Genomic DNA, 16424 nt, shown 5'->3' with positions numbered 1-16424 from the left:
TGACCAGAATCCAAAATATAAGATATCTGCCATAAGATAGATTTGTGTAACTCAGCTTTATGCCTACACATTCACAAAACTGTGCACTAGCTTATGAATTATATTTTAGGCAACCATTTAGTGGAGAAAGCTGAATTAAGGCTTTGGTAACATTGTTTACTAAGTGATACAGACTGTTATGAAAGCTTAAGTTTTATTTTGCAATGATTCTCAGAGTGCCCCCCCCCTCCCTTCCCACAAGCTTTTCTAAAATTTATCATTATTTATTATCCTTGATTTTTATGAGCCTTTAATTAGAAAAATGTGGTTCATGGTAGAAAAAGGTATAGTAGAGGAAAATAAAATGTGAGATGTTTTAAAGAGGTGAAAAGTATTTGGGAAGCTCAGTAGGAACTAGAAATGTTTCTTTCTTTAACAGGCCATCATGGTTACGAATAACTTTGTCTGTTATATCTCATATTTATATTACTTTCTGAAAACTGTGCCTAAAATAAATTAAGAGTTGTTATTGTCTATTATGCCTCTTTCTAGTAAATTTATTTGTTTAGTTAATGATAGAATTTATATGGTCACCCAACTCAAATATTGAAACTCTGGGAAGTGTATTCCCCTCAAAACAGAACAAGCTAAACAATTCCAGTTAAAATCCAAATAAACATACACAAGCAGGGACTCAAGTTCGTATAACCTCCAGATGGGAATGCCAATCATCCTGCCCGAATGCCCAAGGAAAAATCCAAACATTCACTGCCTTTTTGAAGGCTAATAGGTTTGGGGCCAACAGTATGTTGGGGTGTGGGGGGATCATTCATTCCATTTCTTGGCTTTACATGGATAGTCATTAGTGTACATTTCTTTTTCCTGAATATATAAGTATAGGGCAGTTAAGTTTGCAGGATCATATTAATGCTGCTTTCTTTGAAGCCACAAATACTCTCTCAAGTGGCTTCTCTGTACCAGAGATTCTCCTGTATTTTGAAGTTATTAAATTCAGTTCTACTGGGTATTGCATTTTACTGGGGTTTACTGTATGTCTAGAGTTCCATCTTTTCTTCATCTCACAAAAACCCTGCTCCTCTGACAATCTGTTCTGTTATTTGCTTCCACTTCTGGCTGTAATTTAAGCCAGCCTGTATTAAAAGAGGTTACAACTTGATTTTTGTTTACTAAAGGCTTGGTCAATCTGCTCCTGATCTGTATGTGTATGTGGGGGGAAATCTCTGGGTTCAGAGGCCAGTCCCAAAGGGAAGACCTGATAAATGTAGCTCTTTGAAAAAGTTGTTTGCTCTGATCTACTTTGTGTAACCCCGACTCTTTCCGTTGCACAATTTGTCATTTTATATTACACAGGGAAACACTTGAAATAAACCAATAAACCTAGGACACCCGATCTTAGTCTCTAAGGATATCAACCCTTGACCCACAGCTAGCTTTGATGACTCTTCATGGCTACGAAGCACGAGAAAATTTGAGCAAACATATATTTTCCCATCAGATTTCTGAACATTTCCCAGCCGGTACAGTGTAATGGAATTGGGAGACCTTAATTCGAGTCTTCACTTAACCGCAGAGCTTTCAGGGTGACATAAAGCCAGTCAATCTCTTTTAGTGCAATTTATCTCACAAAGTTGTTACGGTGTCACCTTTAGAGAAAAGGTAGAATATAAACACAATGGATACTGGGATAAACACTTTTCTTAGCGACTTTTGGTTTTCTTTATATGTTCAAGACTTTTCATATTCAGCTCAAATGTCATTTTCAATCAGTTCAACAGAATTCTTAAGAACTAGGGCCTGAGGTTAGTTATAATTTATTTATTAAAACAGTTGAAGGAACAGAATAAATACCACATAAAAGAAGAAAAGAAGATAGAAAGAGAGAGAGTGGGTAAACTATCAAATATAAGTAAATAAACAAGGCGTTTACAATGATCATACCATACAAGTCACAGTTAAACATTTAATTAATTAATTAATTAATTAGATGTATAGAATTAAGTTCCTTGTGTCATTAAAAAGAACAAACTAGAACTCTATAAAACTCAGAATGTGATATCAATATTAACATCACAACTATATAGCATTGTTCCAAGGATAAATGCATGCAATCATGTAATAGGAACAAAAAGAAAATAGAAAAATAGAAAAATAGAAAACTTAAAATAGAAAGAAAAATCCCATTGTACCCAGCTGATGATTGCATCAACATATTCATAAAAAATATATATTTTTTCTAATTCCCTTTTTTTAAGGTCAGTTAATTCACCTTCAAAAATTGTACTCTGAAGGTTTGAATTGGCTGTGTTGTGTGACATATGATATATAGGGGAGCCATTCTTGCTTAAATATAGTCAAGCTTAGTTCTGGATGTATACTGTTAATTTTGCCATTGCTCCCTAAGCATGGCTTCCTACTCTGATATTGTCAGGAAAGTGTCTCTTTTCCACTGTTGAGCCAGATTTGTCATGGTGGCTGTCAGCATATATCTTAAAAAATTGTGATATTTTTTATCTATTTCTTCTGGAACAATTTCTATTTAAAACAAAACAAAACAAAACCCCAAGGTTTCAATTCAAAGCTTGTTTTTTTTTTAAAAAAAATATAATACTATATATTTCTTTCCAGTACTTTTGAATTTTTTTACATGACCACCACATCAGATAATCTATTTATTGGTAAGTAGCAGTTCCTTCTCCACTGAAGCCTCAAGTCAAGAACCCTAACCAGAGAAAATGGATCTTACAGTGCTTCAGTTTGCCAAGTCTCAAATTTGGGATGTTTCCCGGAAGAAAACATAACTTTTCTGGCCAATTGAGTAACTTCAGAACCCATTTCAACCAAGGTTTTCTAAATTTTCTTTGTGGGTTGCCTCCTTTTCTTCCAGATTTCTACTATTTGAAAATATCTCTTTTTTGATCAAAACCTGTTAAAATAAAGTATTTGAAACACAAGGTGGCAATTGAGAAACTGGATTCCACTAGAAATAGATAGATAGATAGATAGATAGATAGACAGACAGACAGACAGACAGACAGACAGACAGACAGACAATAGATAATTCTATGTGTTTTGAACATTAAATACTAGGTATGATCGCAATCTTACTTTTTGTACAAATGTGCAACATTAATTTCAATGATCCAGCTTGGTACTACTGGGATTAATTGTAGTTTAATCTTTATTTTACCTGGACTTTTTTTGTAAGTGAAAGAATTTTGAATAACCATACTTCTTTTTGGGAAACACACAATTAATATTTCTCCCTCTCTCCTCATCTCTCCTCAAATAATAATCCTAGGAGTAACTGTAATAACTGTAGGAGTAATGTAGAGTTTTGCTTTCATTCTAAACACATATACTTAGAAATCACTATTTCATTGTAAAACAGATAATGTATTTCAAAATTCAAAATAAGAAATGAGGATTTGCAACCATGTACATTCACAGATGATTGCCCTCTACCTAAAATGAAAAGAAGGGATGGAGGGGGGGGGGAATTCCAGTTAATCAAGCCAACTCAGATTTTAGTGTCAGACTTGTTTGCTTTCTGGGCTAAGAGGACTTGGATTTGCCCCCAAGATCAGCCCCTTCTTACACCACTGAGTAATCCTATTTAGAAGGGTATAATTATAATGGATTCATTATGGGTTATACTGGAGGTAGTCTTATGCCCGTGCTCAACATTGTATGATTGCAGCATTTTCAAATATAAATTCATCTCAGCAATGCAGGGGTATTATGTCAGCAGATATATCAGTACTTAAATTTAGGTTATATTCCTGTTGTGGTTCTTCAGTTCAAAAGAGGATGGGGGTGGGAGAGGAAAGAAAGCAGGGAGGGGATTTCTTGATAGCTTAACAAAAACCACATTTATAATTTTCAGGACTTCACCAATTTGCATAAAGAGTAATAAATCCCATCTCATTATGCTTATTGGAATGCATGTAGCCCTGAATGCCATATATTGTGCTATGCATCAGACAAGGAGCTGCAGTGTATTAAGCTAAATCTTTGTAAGTTAACATTCTCTTTAGGTAATGCTTAATGCAATTCAGTTTATTAGAGCTTTGGCACGAGCAGCATTCTTGGAAGTTGGCAGCAATCCAGATCCATTCTGGAGAGATTTCTTCTTCTTTTCTTCTTCTGCCCTTGAATTTTACTTCAGGATAATACATTTGAAGAGACTGAAGGCAAAAAATACCATGAGAATCATATATTTCTTAATGGCAAATACTGTTTAATGTCTTTGTTGCTAAGCTTTTAAAAAGCTCATAAAATTTCATGGTGGATGAGAGGGGGCCTGGGTGGTTCAACTCCATTATTTTGGTTACTCTTTTCCCCAAAGGACATCACACAATAGATTGTTTCATTCCCTGAACTTGGGTTGGTACACTGCCATCTTCTTTTCTTAGCCCTGCCACAGCCAAATAATAGATTTGGTAGGTATAGAGAAAGATTAGGAATAGTCTGCTTTCCCATTTCTGCCTCATTCAACAGAGTCCCCAAAAGAGAAAATTGGGAATTGCTTTTTAGATGCATTGCCTTCATCTTCTCCCAATCCTGCCAAATAGTGTGTTGGGTGAGATATCAGAAAAATTGTAGCCCTCTACAATTGCATCATTCAATCCAGCTCCCTGAAGAGATATTGGGAAATGGCTCATTCGATACATACAAATGGAGCCTTCAACTTAATGTTACAATGTCTCCTTCCTCTTACTATTCCATTCCTCCCTCTGATTTTCTTTTCTAGAGGATTCTCAACTTTCTAGGACTACTGATTGAGTTCCGTACATATTGGCCAGGCCTTATGCAACTTGCTAACCCCTAAATGCAGATTGACAAAACACATCCCTAGTCTGTTTACATCACATGTCATTTCCAAACAAACAACAAAATTATGGCTGAATATGAATGCTTGATTCATAGAGAGATAGAGATGATAGAGATAGAGATAGAGACAGAGACAGAGACAGAGACAGAGACAGAGACAGAGACAGAGACAGAGATATCACATGCAAAAGATGTGACTGTGGGCAAAGATGTGACTTTGCCTTTGGAAGGGCAAAGTATTCAAAATAAGATCAAAACAAAACAAAGCAGGTAAAAGGATAAAAGGGGGCACTACAATCACCCTTTCTCCATCCTGTCACCATTGGATGATATAAGGATGGGAGTCACACCAATTTCTGGGGGGAGATAATTCCAGACGGTAGGAATTACAACCAAGTAGGTATACTTCCTAGCTACTGGATTCTTTAATTAAGAGGACCTGGAGCATGCCCACCCTCACAGACCATACTGGACAGGGTGAGACAACTGGAGATAGGCAGCCACTCAGAGCCAGGCTCTATGCCTTGAGGAGTGATAATGTGATAACCAGCACCTTGAATTTTACCCAGAAGCCAACTGGTAACCAGTGCAGCTCATGAAGTAGCAGCATGACATGCACATAATGTGGCACCCTCATCACTGATTGTGCTACTGCCTTCTGGACCACCTGAGCTTCCAGAAGGTCTTCAAGGGCAGCCATAAGTAGAGCACATTATCCTCATATTGATGATACCTGACCCCAAACCAGAAGATGACCTTATCCAGCAATTTCATGTAGGGAAGAGAGTATTGACCCCTGCAGCACCCCAGAATGAGGGGCTGTGGGCAAGATCTCTCCCCATTTGTCAATACAAATGGCAAATGTTTGTGAGAAGTGGTTAGGTTTTGTCATAGTGGGGAATATATGTACCTCAGGGTTGAATTGTTGGTGTTTCATGTTGTCTGAGTTTGCTTCTCTTCCTGAAGATGTTTCATTACCAGGCTAGGTAATGTCATTGGTGCATGATGGAGTGGAGTTTGCTGACTGGTTATATGGGCAGCTTGTCCTATCATCTTAGCTATGTTTTGGCAGGTGTGGTGGTGGTGGTGGTGGAGAAGGAGGAGGGAGAGGGGGAGGGAGAGATGGAGGCAGAGGTGGGCAGGGGAGGAGAAGTATTGCTAGATTCAAAATCAAAGCATGTTATTTCGGTCATTGACCAGCCTTACATAAAACTAGGAGTAAAACAAAAGAAGATTAAAAGATGAAATAAGATAAATAAAACAAAATGGAATAAAAATATAAATTGAACATGGCTAGCACAAGTGAATGTTTCTTAGTTCAGGTAAACCACTTTGAACATACAGATAATCAGATTTGTTAACAGTTATTGTTATTACTAAGCTTGGAATAGGTTTAAACAAGTCAAACTGTTCCTAGGGAGGTCCTGTTGAATCTAAACAAAATCTTGGTGACATAAGAGAGTGCATCGTTCTGACCTGTTCAAAGGTAATTGAGATAAAAAGAGTCAGTACAGCCTGGATTTTGAGTTAATGAAGGTGTAGTGAATTTGTATTTACTTGGTAGTATTGACAGTAAAGAACTATGTGGGCTGTTATTTCAACGGCTCCTGACTTACAGCGACAAAGTCATTTGTCATATGGAATTTTCTGGAATCTCCCATCCAGGACCGATTTGCTACATTTATATCCCACCTTTTCTCCAGGCAGCTTAAATGAGGCTCTTCTTTCATTTTATGCCCATAAGAACCTGTGAGGTAGGATAGGCTGAGAGAAATGGCCCAAAGTCACCCAGTGTGTTTCTATGAAGACTCATGGTGGTTGAGAAAGAAGGTAACAACTGTCACAGTCTTACTCCATTCCCAGGTAGAAAAAGTGAAAAGGTGAAACACCCAAGGAGATGCTAAACCAGGATGTTAGAAAATAGGTTTGTACAGGAAGGGATATTCTAGACATTCTTGACACAGACTGTTTGAAGTTATACTGTAAAAACATTTATTGTGATGTAGGAAACTAAGCTTGGTATTCAATCTGGATTTTACAAGTTTTAGCAATGACATTAAAAGGGATAGCAGATATTTCCTATCCTCTGAATTAGCCCATGTGGTTTCCGATTTTGGTGGAATCAGTTCTGTGTGCAGGCAAGTTAATTAAGACTTCAGTACCCCCTTTTTTCCTTCAGAGGTTCCTTATCTTTTATAGCATAGATATCTCTTTTCCAGAAAAAGAAAAATAGACTGTAACCAATACTAACCCCCCCAAATCTCAATTAAAATTAAAATTTACTTTTGGTAATTTAAAAGAAATATACTTCAATTTGGATTGAATAAGATTATAACAGCAGAGACAATGAAAATGTTTCTGCGTGTTTATTTAAAAAAAAACCTTGATCCTTTGGGGCTTAAACTGCTGTCAGTCACATCATAGATTTGATTTTGAAAGTTTTCCAGTCCTGTGTACAGCGTATGTGATTTGTTTGATGTCAGCTGCATTAGCATTCTGATAAATATGCTGCATATCTAGTAGCCAAAATGATTTGAAGTCTGCACACTACATGGCTGTCTGTTTTTTTATTAAGTTCTAACCTCTTTTTAGAGGAGGGGGTGTCAGAGAAGAAGACACTGTACATAGTCTCCAGAGACTAAACTTTTGCAAAGTTCTGTTAATGAGGTTTTATTGAATTCGTATTAATAGTTACACCCTGACGACATTCAGGAAACTATTAAAGACCTTGGCTATTCTCCCAGGCTCTGGGGCAGAATGAAGGCTGAGCAATTGTTGGATGGTTTTTCTTTGGTTATATGCTATTTTGGGAGCTGTTCATGATTCTTTTTTGTTTTGTATTTTTTACTTTTAATTGGAAGCAAGTTGGGCAGCCTAAACATTATATAAATAAATATAAATTCATAGAAGTTAAATTTTACAATGGTAATAAAAAAGGCAGAAGCTATGAATCTGACCGTATGTATCAGGTGTTTGGTATAGGGACTAGCAATGGAAAATTCAGGACAAAAATCAAAAGGAATCTAGCAACACCTTTTCAGACTAACTTATTTAATTAAAAAGCATAAGTTTTTGTAAACTGTAACTCAGTTCATCAGATGCATCTACAGTTCACGAAAGCTTATACCTTTTAATAACATTTGTTAATCTGAAAAGATATTACCTCCTGATTGTTGGCTACTATAGATTAACAGGACCCTTCTCCTAAAATCTCTTCTGGAGAGAGTCCATGGTACTAGATCCAGCCACTCACAAAAGGATCAGGAAGATTATGAAAAAAGCCTTCAACTGAAACCAAAGATTTGGGTGCCATTCCCCAGATTTTTGAGGCTGGTGGACACATTTGACATTTTGAGACTAATTTGAGGTCAACCATGGCCAATCCCAACACGCTAACTCACTCTAATGCAAACGTTGTAGTTCTCTTTAGTCCTCAGGATTCTGGCAGCCATCCCAGTTTATCTTAGTCTTTTTTTTTTGAAGAGATGTGAGGGCTTCTGGGCAATTATACACACAGTGGGAGGACCCAGAAACATTATTGGAAATAAAAAATGATAACTGTTGCGAGTGGTGCTTTGCTTTGCAGCAGGCCAGCATCCCATTTCATTCAATGTAAAATTGAAATAATATATATTATTATATATTGATCTGGGATTGGTCTGCTTTCTACCTGGATGGGAGACCATCGGAGAATGCCAGGACTGTTGGCCAGAATGAAAAGGGAATAACTATCCCAGAAGAAGGCCTTGACTTCCATATTGTCACATCCCAATTTGCAGCATTTGGAAAAGAGTCAAATGTGAAAAATAACAGTGTTGTGATAGTTTGAAAAATGTGGATTTGGTCATCTCATGTCAGAATACAGAAACACTCCAGAAAAGAAGAAATAAAAAACCTGTCCCAATTTTTTGTTTGTTTGTTTCAGATTTTGCTAGTTAACAATTCTACTAGATATGCCTAATCACAATAGGTCTCCAGGCTTTAAGAGCACACTTTCAAATCTCCAACAGTGACTTCAGAGGTGTAATCTCAACAACCATGTACCTGTATTAATTTTATGTGGGACTCAGAATCTTGAGGACTTCAGGCTGTCTGGTTGTCACAGTGCCACTAGCCAACTCTATCAAGAAAGAGGATCAAGCCCTAAATGTTGTTCTAACTTCACTACCTTGTGAGAAATTAAGGTAAACTCTAGTTCTCCAGGTGGCTGCTGAAGTAGTGTAGAGCATCAATCAACCTTGTAAAAAATAAACCAATTGACACTGAAGCCTGTCAGGTGTCTAATAGGGGAACTAGCAATTCAGAACCTTAAGGACATTTTGAGAAGCGCTAGAGAATTAAATCCAAGTTTTCTCCTTGTAAAATAAATTCAGCCAACCCTGAAGTCTGCCCCATGGGTTAACTGAAAAGTCAGTCTGCTAAAGGCTGTTTTATTAGATGCAAGATCATGGCAGGGAAACATAAAAATAATATCTTTTGCTTACTCTTGGCTGTTTCCAAAGATTCAGTTGCTAAGACTATCTTATCCTGATGATGAGAAGGAAAAAAGATTTATTATTTTTATTGAATGTCTAACTGCTATGTTTTAGAATTTCCACAGTGATGAGCAGTATAAAAAGTAGCAAGTAGAATTCTTCTGCATCTGCCAAAAGAGCAGCTTATCCTAGTTTGGGATTTGACACGAGCGCCCCATTCAACATAACATGATTATGCAAGATGAGATATAGTAGAATTGATATAACTTTTTATTTGTATACAGCCTGTGTAATGAGAAATTTCTCTGACCTTCATGAGTACTTTGTTAAAGAGGGGGGAAATTGGACATTTTGGACAGTCTTCAGAGACTGTTTTATTTCAGGTGCTTAAACATCTCTCAAAACATGGATGCACAATATTTTTCAGCGAAGGGTTGACCTTGACTTTGAATAATATGCTTTGCCCTCCAAAGGAGGTAGCACTAGGAAAAAATAATGGCTGGGGCCAGACAAAACTAAACATGATTTGAATGGAATTAAAACTAAATGAATTAAATGCAGTTAATGTAATTTCCCATCTATTTTCCCCCCATTTTGCTCTGTAGGTTCTGAAAGCTGTACCCAAGGCTTTTGGTACCATCTGGAATCAAGGTTGGGCACTCTGGTGTTAACAGCTGTCCCAGAGGCTTCTGTGGATCTCACCACTGCCAGCCCTGGAACATCATAGATGTTTAGGAGGCAGCCTCTTATCATGGACACTGGATTGGCTGATGACAGTCTTAGAACCTGAATATCAGGGTCAACAGTTGCATTTGAATAATAGCAGTAGAGACAATGACAGGGGGAGAATAAAGATAGCAATAGTAGATGTGGTGGTTAAGGCCTGTGGAGATTAGATTCAAGTCCACCCTCAGCTATGCAAACTCACTGGGTGAACTTTGGGGCAGGCACTTTAACTTACTTACAGCCTGTAATTCTATGTAAGCTAGGATCTCTGATTTAGACACCACTTGCCAGCTAAGAAATTGTTGTACACATTGTTCTACCTTGGAGGTACATTTACTGTCTGACACACACTTAGAAAACCTCATTCATGGCAACTGGATATATCCACTGAAAACCTTTCAGTGGGTATGCCCATCTTCCTGAAATCAGGCCCCATTGCTCTCTCCTGGTATTTACATCGGTAGTAAAAAAACTGATTCACAGCACAACTCTATAACTTTCTACCTAGAAGTATATCCCATCAGGTTCCTGTAAGAGAGAATATATTTGCAGTCTAGATGTACATCATTCCATTGTTTCTCTTTATAAGAATTTATTTACTAGAATTAGAATTCATTCACCCAGTGATAGAACTGAGAAGGTGAATATTCATACGAATACTGCATTTTTTCACCCTTGGAGAAAGTATTCCTCTATTTATTGTTTAAATCTCCGTGTTGATAGCCCTTCATTCTTGCTTGGCATCCTTTCTCTCCTAAGAAGATGGGGGAAATAGAATTCATACTATCTCTGTAACTATTGCATGCCCAAGTTTGTTCTCTGGGCTTTGTCAGTGATTTTGATTATAAGGGGATAGACCTCCCGGAGCAATGCAACTGCTGTATTATTATTATTATTATTATTTACATCTCGTATGGACAATTACTAATGTTCATAAAGAAAGGCAAGGACAATGTTTCATCAGCTGTCCTTGCTCAGCGAATGACCTAAGCATTTTAAGAGAACAGTTTTGCTCCTTCAGCTGAAAGGAGCACTATACCATAGTGTATTTAGCATGCAAATGCTGCAAGGGTTTCAACTTAGCTTAATGAGAACAAGAACTAATAAACCTACAGAATGGAGACAGAATGGAACTGATATTAAGCAGGTAATGTAGAATTAAAGGCACCAAATACACAAACTAAGGAGTAAAATTGGAAAGGTCAGAAGTTTTTTTTTTTTAAATCAGAAACAACACAAAATGGAAATTAGCTATCTCTTCTGATTATCAGGCTACCCTGTTGCAAAACCTGTAGGTAAAACTACTCCCAAGTTTAACTTCCCATCTCTTTTTCTTTATATCAAGGTACTTTAGAATTTTTTTTGTTTCTTTATTATTAATTTATTTGATGGATACTCTGTCTACTCCAGGGAATACTTAGAGTCATAGAATCATAGGGTTGAAAGGGACCTTGGAGGTCTTCAACCCCCTGCCCAAGGCAGGAATCCTCATACCATCTCAGACAAAAGGTTGTCTAATCTTTTCTTGGAAACCTCCAGCGATGGAGCACCCACAACTCTGGGAGGCAAGCTATTCCACTGCTTAATAGTTCTCACTGTCGGGAAATTCCTCCTTATTTCCAGGTTGGCTGTCCCTCTGATGAGCTTCCACCCATTGCTTCTTGTCCTACCCTTAGGTGCTATGGTCAATAGATCGATGCCCTCTTCCCTGTGGCAGCCCTTCAATTATTGGAAGACTGCTATCATGTCTCCCCTCAGTCTTCTTTTAAAAATGAAAACACAGTATAAAAAAAAAAAAAAGCCATACGTTAAAATTAATAATAAAATTAGTACTAACGTTGGCAAATTGAAGCCTAGTGAAAGGAATGTATCTTTATAAATAGTGTTATTTAAGCCCTTTCCCATGGTCCTCTGATGGTCCTGTCAGTGCGGGCATCTTCAGAACAACCTTTCCTGAAGACCTTAATGGGACTGTAATGAGAGAACCAGTCTCTCAGATAGTCCCATCCTAAATCATTTAGGTCAATACCAATATATTATGATTTTGCCCAATACGCAACCAGCAACCAGCAACTACTGCAGTTCTTTCAGGATAGGCATCATATAGTTCTTGTTATCTTGGCAAGAGTTACTAGCCAAGCTGCTGTATTTTGTAGAATTGCAGCTTTTAGAACAGTTTTCAAGCCAACATAGATCCACATGGAGTGCTTTGCAGTAGTTAAAATGAGATATAACTATGGCATGAACAATTGTCACTAAATCTGACTGGTTTAGGAATGGCCACAGCTGGCATCAGGCATAATTATGAAAGCACTTTTTGCCATGACTGACAACTGTAAATCCAGTGGTAGCTGAGGATCAGAGAGCACATCCAGACTATAATTGCACCATCTCTATGGGTGTGCAAACCTTGAAAAATATAATGACTCTACATACAGGTTTCCTATTTTCCAACAGCTTCTCCATCTTGTCTAGATTTCATTTCAGCTTGTTCTCCATCATACTATTACTGAACTTTGGCAGGATTCAGAGAATACCCATTGCTTCCTTGGAGTTGAATGGTACAAAGTAATAGAGGTTGGTGTAATCATGATATTGCTGGTATCCCACCACCTCACTCCAGTTATTTTCCCCTGTGGTTTCATACAGATTTTGAGCAGCATGAATGACAAGATGGAACCCAGTGGGATGGCATATTGTAGATCAACAGCTGACAACAGTGCTCCCAATGCCTAATCCTGTAGGAAAATGCCATTGTTAATGGTACTGAAAGCAAGTGAGAGGTCCAGAAGAACTAACCAGACCATTTTTCCCACATGTAATTTCTAAGACAACCAGAACAGTAACTGTTGTTATTAATTAATTAATTAATTAAATTTATATGCCACCCACTCCATACAACTCTTGGAGGTTTTAGTACCATATACCAGTTGAAATGCCAATTGCAGTGGGTCTAGATAATCCAAATCATTCAGATGTATCTGGAATTTCTCCTGGTGTGGTTTCTGACCTTCCTTGATTTTTGGAGGTGGTGGAGAATACTACTGTAATTTTTTTATTTTTATTTATTTATTTGTTGCTTTTATTCTTCTACACTGTACAAAACCTTCATGGGAGGACTTCACTTAAAATGTTTTGCCTTGGGATTTATTTGAAGGGTGAGGATCCAAGGAGGTTATATTAGTATTAAAGATTAGCTGGTATTACACACAAATAGGATTTAGATTGATTATTTTCCATCAAGGTGATCCTTAAATGGATTCTGTCTTCTGAACAGGTAGAACAAGAGAGAAAGAATTTAAAGTTACAATCATTATTTCCCAACCAATATCTGTTTAGTCGTGATAGGTATGGATCTTCAAAATTCAGAAAAATATCATATGTCGGGCCTCTCTCTGATGACAAGGCAAAATACTGAGAGAATATAATTCTCAGGAGACAATGGATTTGTAGATTTCTTGTAGCTGGACTATGAAGCCAGTATGCAGTTATTCCAGCAATTGCTGTGTATCAGATATGAGCTATTTTTATTGCAGTCAGTGTTCAGTTTCTTACACTTCTGTTCTACATGATGGGTCAGAAGCAATTGTCTTTTGAATGGAAGATATATTTTCCATCTGTTCCTTGTTTTGATAAGTGCCTGACCTACTAGCTGGTTGTGTACTTTTGACCATGTAAGAATACTCTTACCCCTGCCTTCTTTGTCACCTTCCAGATAGAACATGAATGAGGTGTTGGAAACTGGGTCTAGCTGTGTTTTTGTCAAATCCAATGGGACTCTTAATTATTTATTTATATGACTGTTTCTGGAGATGGAGAGCAACATTCCCATGACTTTCACCACTATTTATTTATTATTGATTGATTGATTGATTGATTGTGGCAGAGTGTCCTACCTGCAGAAAACAATCCGTTCTTTCAAGTGCTGCCATGTTAGCAGAATGTATCTGAATCCAACAATTTAAGAACTTTGTAAACTTCATTTGATTTAGAGAAACATAGTCTGAAAAAATAATACAAAGTAGGAGAATAATACAGAATTTTCTGGTAGTGATGCAGTAGATTAGGACTGGGCTGAAAATAACAATGAACACAAACATATAATACAGTACATTTTCCAAGAAAAGAATATTTAGATCTATTCTTGACTGTACCTCCCTGCTGATAACATGGAACCAGAACTCTTCATCTGGTTTTGTTCCCAGACCAATATTTTCCATAATAATGTGATCCTTGCCATAATTATCCCCTAGAGGAGAGTTTTCTAGCACATACACATTTTATGCAAATTATGTTCACATTTATCCTCTTTTCTGGTAATGAGTAATGGCCATCTAAGTCTGACTCGACACAAGATGCTGAGTTTAATTTTTATAAGTAAAGCTTCTCAGGGATCAGACCCTCCAAGACAGGTACAAGTCTGTACTTTTTTCCATTCTATTCCACCTTATTCTTTTGGCAATGTTCAAGTGGCCACTGCTTCCATCGCTGGAACCTAAATATTTAAAATATCCCTTTCCTCAGTGCCATCAGAATCTATTATGAGGTCAATAAGAGTCCATGCTGACTTGATGACACATAATCAAAAATACCAAGGGCAGAGGTTAAGTTAGTTAAATTTATTTATGTAAAGGTCCCAGACCAATAAAACACAAAGACAATTCTTAAAATAAAACCAAATCTGAAACAATTAGTAATGGAGTAAGGCAATTGACCAGGTGCCTAGTTCATGTCTCTACCAGTTGGCTCAACTCATAGCATGTTTACTAGAAACTGGGCTTTCACAGTTATGATACACCATTTATGGAATTCTGTCCTGGGACAAATATGGCTGGTATCTATGCCTTTTAGTTTCAGGGGGCAGTTTAAGATATGATTATTCACCCAGGTATTTACTAGATGAAATAATTACAAGACCAGACCACTGCCAAAAGATGTTTGTGTGTGTGTGTGTGTTTGTGTGTATTAAATGAAAACACTTCATACGTAATTTTATTGAGCTTTAAATTATTTCATGGTACATTTGTGTACATATTCATGTGCCTAAATTGTTCTGCTCTCTTTGGGAATGGCTCATAGTCCTGAAGAATGGGCCTAGGATTTAGTATGTTTTATTTTTATTTTTGTATTTTTTTTTAATCCGTTCAACCATGTCTGATTCTCAGAGACTGCCTGGACAAGTCCCTGCAGTTTTCTTGGCAATGTTTTTCGGAAGTGGTTTGCCATTGCCTCCTTCCTAGGGCTGAGAAAGAACAACTGGCCCAAGGTCACCCAGCTGGCTTTGTGCCTAAGGCCAGACTAGAACTCACAGGTTTCTAGCCTGATGCCTTAACCAAACTGGCTCTTTAAAAAAAAATAGATAATATGTAAAAGCTTCTTGATACTATTTCAAACAACTTCAACAATGTAAGTCTTATGTAAATTACCTATGTAAAGTCTTGTGTAAAGTAAGTGTTGTGCTGGGAATGGCATTTCTATGTTCAAATGCCTAGAGTATTGGTGCTTGTCAGTGCAGACAAGGCTTGGCAGCAGAGATCAGGTTTAAGATCTATATAAGATATTTCCATGAATTCCTGATTACAGCAAGCACTGCACTAATTCCATTATCTGCATTCCAAGCTATGGATTCCAGCCAACATTCAAAAGTTCATGAAAAGAGTTATGTTGAAAAATAGACACAGCATCTAGTCTTAAGACTTGAATTGCTGAACCCTTCAAATCCTTTAGCTCTGGACAGACAAAACTGCTTTCATTTGAGAGCCCAAGATGTGATTCTTCTGCCAAAATCCGTCTTCTATTTTCTTACAAGTTTTCATCCTTTTGAAAGAGGATTTAAGATTAGTGTCTTGTTCTCTGTGCAGTTCAAAAATTCTGCCACTGATTTTTAAGTTGGCACATGTCTGGGACGTTGGTAAGGAGTCTACCCCCCATTCCAGCCCTTTCTCTGGCCTTCTATAACCTTCCCTGTTTTTTCATGATCTGAAAATATCTGTGGGGTGACTTACTTTATCTAAGGATGAAACCCTATCAATTTTGCTCTCTGCCACATATGCTTTTTTTAAAAACTTCAAGTTTATTTCATCTCACCATTGGAAAAAATGTGAATGCTGATAAAGTTACTTAAGAAAAAAGCATGAATCCTTTCCATCAAAATAAATGGGGATCATATTTGGCCATAAGCTCTGATTGAACCCTAGAGAATAAGTAGGGAGTTGACAATTTAGAATGCTCTTGTAGATGTTCATTTTATATTCCTGAGCCCCACTGCACCCCACTGTGATTACAGCAGTAGTGAGTAGGAATACTAAGCTTCTGTACAATACAAGTCTTGTAATAATCCTATTAATTTTGCTGAACAAAAAATGAATTATGTGTAGCATAGAAAATTAAGGC

The 16424-nt window shown here is 37.2% G+C and overlaps 1 protein-coding gene across 1 annotated transcript in view; it reads left to right on the top strand.

The window, feature by feature from the left end:
• NLGN1 (neuroligin 1) overlaps positions 1-16424 on the top strand; it is a 468892-nt gene that overhangs the window by 374183 nt on the left and 78285 nt on the right. The gene's annotated exons all lie outside the window — the stretch shown is intronic.

The sequence above is a fragment of the Candoia aspera genome, chromosome 6 (assembly GCF_035149785.1).
Source record: "Candoia aspera isolate rCanAsp1 chromosome 6, rCanAsp1.hap2, whole genome shotgun sequence".
Classification (NCBI taxonomy): Eukaryota; Metazoa; Chordata; class Lepidosauria; order Squamata; family Boidae; genus Candoia; species Candoia aspera.
This window is presented reverse-complemented; position numbering and strand designations above follow the sequence as displayed.